General features: G+C 39.5%; 1 long non-coding RNA gene across 2 annotated transcripts in view; it reads right to left on the bottom strand.

The window, feature by feature from the left end:
* The window catches only part of LOC140621533 (uncharacterized), a 114,213-nt gene extending 108,656 nt beyond the window's left edge, over positions 1 to 5,557 (bottom strand). For both annotated transcript variants that reach the window (XR_012021278.1, XR_012021277.1), the window contains exon 1: positions 5,393 to 5,557. This is a non-coding gene — a long non-coding RNA (uncharacterized lncRNA). The remainder of the gene's footprint in view (positions 1 to 5,392) is intronic.
* Positions 5,558 to 6,000: the final 443 nt, after the last annotated feature.

Genomic DNA, 6,000 nt, shown 5'->3' on the forward strand with positions numbered 1-6,000 from the left:
AAGCAATGGAGCCAAAACTTTTCAGAGCTTGACACTGCCATAAACACTTCTCTCACTAAATCTTATGGCTAATATTGATGATAAAAATGCAGCCATAGCAGATAAATAAAATACGTGGACAAATTATCTGTGAGTTTAAACACAATCAAGCTCATCCCTACTTATATCTTATTTATGTCAACTTTAAGAAAAATGCAAGAAAATGGTCCTTTCTAACTGCAGCAGGAAACCTCTGATAAATTCTGTGCAGAGTCTCTGATTAGGAGGCCTAGAGGGAAAGAGAGAAGGGAAGAGGAAGGAGAGAGGAAGATTCTGGAGAGCAGAAAGCCTTTGCTCCAGGCTACTGAGCAAGCAAACAGGGAGCAGGCTCAGGCCCTCTGCTCCTCCTCTGGTGCTGTGTGCTTGGTGAAGCCATTAGAGCAGGAGCCCCTGGCAGCCAGCAGCCTCAGGCCTCCAGGCCACCGTAAAACAGCAGCGCCTTTTTTCCACAAGAAGAAAAGGCCAGTGTCTGTGGCGCAAGCACTTTACCACATGCTCCTTTTGGTAGAGAAAAGAGGGCAGGGGAAAAAAAAAAAAAAAAAAAGCCAGAGTCATAGATTTTTCCTTACTCTCTTCTAAGGAGAATACTTCCCCCACTTTGAATAAGCCTTAAGAAATTACATGTTTGAAATGATAGATTTAAAAAAAAAAAAACAATGAGAAACCAATTGTATGAACCCCAAAGCTATCTCAGTAGATAATAATGATAGTTGAACAGCTTTGGAAGTATTTTTCATGGGAAATCATCGAGCAGATGTTAAAAGAAACCATGATGAATAGAGGGAGTGACTGACGAGAACAAATATATGTATTAAAAAATACAAAGCTTGTGATTATTTACTTGACTCTGTGCCTGTGAATTTTTCTTACAAGTTCAGCTGGGTGGGTATCAGTTTATTCTAGGATTACGTGTTTTTTCCTGGTATTTGATGTGTTTCTTCTTGTGGCCTGCAGCCAAAGTCAGATGTATTTCATAAGATAGGGGAGGATGATCTTTTGGAGGCCAGAACAGGACTTCAGGGGACCATGCATACCATACTCAGCTCCAACCCAACTACCTTTGGAAAAGAGCAGAGCAAAAAGCTTTAATCAAGAATGACTCAAGAACAGAAATTTGGGGAGCTGTGATGAGTAGATGAAAATTTAATCTATTCAAACCCTGAGTACTGTCATTCAAAATCTAATTAAGATTTAAATCTTATGGGATACAATTTAGCTTTTCTTCAGTGATTCAACAGAGTTTCAAAACTATTTTTTTTTTATCTTTATGAACGTGGATTGTCATTGTGCACACCACAGAACAATCTAGTCTGGGTGTTAAACATCTAGGTTTATGGGGGTTTACCTCTTGGTTTTATGACCCATTTAAAAATACTTTTTTGTACATGTCCATGCGTACTACATACACAACTACCCATATGCACACAAGCAAATATTTGACAATCTAAACATCATATATTCAATAAGGGGTTAATATCCAAAATACATAAAAAAGTTACACAACTCAACACCAAAAAAAATCTGATTCAATAACGAGTAGAGGAGTGCCTGGTGGCCCAGTCAATTAAGTGTCTGATTCTTAATTTCCACTCAGGTCGTGATCTCAGGGTTATGACATTGAGGCCCACATCAGGCCCCACGCTGGGCATGAGACTGCTTAAGATTCTCTCTGCTTCTCCCCCGACTCACTCACAAAAAAAAAAAAAAAAAAAAAAAATTGAGCAGAGAACCTGAATAGGCATTTTGCCAAAGAAGACATACAGGCAGCCAACAGACACATAAAAAAAAATGCTCAGCATCACTCATCATCAGGGTAATTCATATCAAAACCACAATGAGATATCACCTTACACCTGTCAGAATGGCTGAAATAAAAAAGACCAGAAATAACAAGTGTTGATGAGGACACGGAAGAAAAGATCCCTCATGCATTGGTGGTGGGAATGGAAATTAGCGCAGCTACTATAGAAAACAAACAGCCTGAAGATTCTGCAAAAAACTAAAAATGGAAATACTATATGATCCAATAATTTCCTACTATTTGCCCTAAGAAAATGAAAACACTAATTCAAAAATATATATGCACCCCTATATTTATTGCAGCATTACTCATAACAACCAAGATAGGAAGCAGCCCAAGAGCCCATGAATAGATGAATGCATAAGGAAAATTATATATATAATGGAATATTACACAGTCATAAAAAATGAGATAGTGCCATTTGGGACAACATGGATGCACCTAGAGGGTATTATGCTAAATGAAATAAATCAGAGAAAGGCAAATACCATATGATTTCACTAATATGTGGAATCTAAAAAACAAAACAAGTGAATAAACAAACAAAAAGCAGAATCAGACCTGTACAGAGAACAAACTGATGGTTGCCAGAGGGGAGGGGGTGTGAGGGATGGACAAAATGGGTGAAGGGGAGTAGGAGACACAGGCTTCTTGTTATAGAATGAATAAGTCACAGGGATAATGGGTCAGCATAGGGAATACAGTCGATGGTATTGTAATAACATTGTATAGGGATAGATGGTAGCTACACTTGTGAGCACAGCATAACCCATAGAGATGTTGAACTGCTAAGTTATATACCTGAAACTAAGGTAACATTGTGTTTTAAGTGCATTAGCTATACTTAAATAAAAAAATAAAACCTGTGTCTCTGCCTCTCTTTGTCTATCATAAATAAATAAAAATAAATCTTTAAAAAAATAAAACCAATAAATAAGAAGACCAAATATGACCAAGTTAAAACAAGGGAATTTTTCACAGACATTATGAAATATTTTCACTTTCAGCAAGTTTATAAACAGTCTTTTACACTCATCACTACAGGTTTATCCAACTGTGCCTGGAAGCACTTATACCAGATCAAGTGAGATAATTGAGAAAATGCAGTTTTTATTGCTGGCAGCATCTCATCAGAACAAGGGCTCAGGATTTTACACAGTCCTCACAAAGCCACTTGGAGAAGTGGCTTCCTGGTGGTGGCAGTAGCCACTCCAAAGCGCATATGACTCCACTCTTCCTTGGCCAGTGAAGCAGGTGTGTACAACAAAATGACAGTTCTCAAAAAAAAAAAAAAAAAAAGCACTATGAAGGCTTAGGAGATAGCACCATAGGCCCCTGCCCACGTCTGGACTAGTTTTAAACACTAATCTTATTGTTAGGTGGATGTGTTTGGGGTGCTTCATTTTATGGGGCAGCAAGAAGCTTCTCCTCCATCCTACACTGTCAAGTTGAATCAAATGAGATTTCTGATGTTCAAGCATTTTTCCCTTAGAAATGGCCATTAAATATAGTTTAACCCAATATACCCATATGTGTATTTTGTTTTGCTTTTAGAGATCGAGAGAGAATGTGGGGGTAGAGGCAGAAGGTGAGTGAAAGAGAAGCCTAAGCAGGCTCCACACTCAATGTGGAGCCCAACGTGGGGCTTGATCTCACAACCCTGCAATCATGAGCCAAAATCAAGAGTTGGAACCTTAACCCACTGAGCCACAAAGGCACTCCTATACCCATAGGCTTTAAACTGTATAGCTTGCCTGAATTTTGACCAATTAAAAATTAATTTAGCAATCCTTGATCCCTTTGAAAATGCAAATACAAGATTGCCAATATCCTTTCTCATTTAGGATGAATTAATTCAGTCAGAATCCTTTTCTTTCTTGCATCTGAATTTCACTTTACTGAAGGAGTGGGGATTTTCTCTCACTTTATACTTTTGAAGAATGAAAATCTGAGAAACGGAGACCTTCCTATGGGAGAATAGTAAAGAGTTTAAGTAGACAAAAAGGCGCATTTGGTACAGAAAGCTCCAGGTATGAGGATAGACCATATGAGGAGGTGGAATTATGAGGCCAGAGAGGTAGTAAGATTTCACAGAACACAGTGGGATGGCTTGCTATGCTTCCTTGGGGGTATACACTATAGGGGAAGAGAGCGTGAACTCTGGAACCAGACTGCCAGGGAGGAAACATCAGCTCTGTCATTTACTAATATTCAGGTCTTGAATGATCTCCCCAACTCCTCTGGGTCTCAGTTTCCCCTTTTGTAGAATGGGGCTGTTGTGGGGAACCACGTAAATTATTATACATAAAGTGTCTAGAAGAGAAACTGAAGGGACACCTGGGTGGCTCAGTGGTTGAGTGTCTGCCTTTGGCTCAGGATGGGAACCCAGGGCCCGGGGATCGAGTCCTACATCATCAGGCTCCCTGTAGGGAACCTGCTTCTCCTTCTGCCTATGTCTCTCTGTGTGTGTCTCTCTGTGTGTCTCTCATGAATAAATAAATAAAATCTTAAAAAAAAAAACAAAACCCTAGACTGAAAGACGTGTTATACCGATGTTAACTGTCACCATTTCCCTGATCTCCATGCAATGTTTCAACTGAAGTAGCTGTTACTCGGGTCACTATAAAATCCCTGATTCACCGTGTGATGTTCAGATCCTTTCAAGAATAGGAATAAATGCCAAAAAGCTGGAGATGAGCCATAAGGAAGAAACTGCCCTTATTCTGCCAAAGAAGTGTGTTACTGACATCTCAAAGTATGGATACTGATATCTCAAGTCTGTTACTCAAAACTAGGATTCCTGGAGGAGCCAGACAATCTGAAAATTCTTAGCCAAGAGTCTCCATCAGACAAACATAGAGATTTTTTAGAGTTCCAGCTCCAGTTATGACCTCTGAGTAGAATAAGAGCTGACAATTCTTTTCCTGGCGCTTTCTGAGTAGAAATGTCTTTTTGTGTCTCTTAGGCAGGCTATACTCTTTTCTTGTCTTTTTTTTTTTTTAGATTTTATTTATTCATGAGAGATACAAAGAGAGAGAGAGAGAGGCAGAGACATAGGCAGAGAGAGAAGCAGAGAAGCAGGCTCCATGCAGGGAGCCAGATGTGGGATCGATCCCGGGACTCCAGGATCACACCCTGGGCTGAAGGCAGGGCTAAATCGCTGACCCTTCCAGGGATCCCCAGGCTATACTGGTTTCCACGCAAACCTCTTTTATAATATAGAACTATAGAATTCACCATTTAGCGGTTACCCATTTAAATGAAGACAAATTACAGTGTCTCAATGCGTTATCTCCTTCTTTTACCCAATGAGCAAAAACATATATTTATCAAGAAAAACAAAACACACACACACCAACACATTTCCCATATACTTGACTTCTCGTTGTACCTCCATTCTGTTCTGCCAGCCAATCAGTCCCCTCTCAACCCAACTCCCCATAACTGACGCCTAGAGTACTGTCTCGTACACAATTTGGCCCAAGAGTCACGTTATATGTTTAGAGATAGTAACTCATTACCTTCCATCCTTGGACAGTGAAAGGGACCCACCTGATTTCCCCAGGTCTTATTAGAGCAGCAGTGCCATTCTCTCTGATTTTAGGTTTCAAGTGCACTCAGCATTGTAAATTCACTGAAACATCTAAGAAAATCTAGTACTCTAACTCAACTGTCAAGGTTTATCTGCCCTGAGTGAAATATACACCCCATTGCCATTTCAAGTGGATTCTATTTAAAGGGAACAGGCCGCTGGGTGTAACAGATCTCTTAGGACCGACCACTATGAACCCTCTGTACACTGACACATTAGATTGCAGAGCGAAGAAAATCACATGAGTTTCATCTCACGTGGAGCAAACCAAGCCAAGTTCTAGGCCACAGGAAAACAAAATAGACCTTAATCTCAGCTTGATGAATATCTTTTTTTTTAATGAACGCTGGAACCAATCCATCTCTGAGAGCTGTCTGATAGAACTTACCAAACAAATTAACCAAGTGAATCATTAAGAGAAAAAACGAATACGGCACTATTATTCAATCGTCAAAATAACTCTACAGTCTAATATTATGTGTCAAAGCACTGTTGTTTGTGTTTTTATGAGTTTGGTTTCTAAGCTTTTTGAAAGTACACATTCTAGGGCTTTGTAAACAGTCACATT

This window comes from Canis lupus, chromosome 30 (genome assembly GCF_048164855.1).
Source record: "Canis lupus baileyi chromosome 30, mCanLup2.hap1, whole genome shotgun sequence".
NCBI lineage: Eukaryota > Metazoa > Chordata > Mammalia > Carnivora > Canidae > Canis > Canis lupus.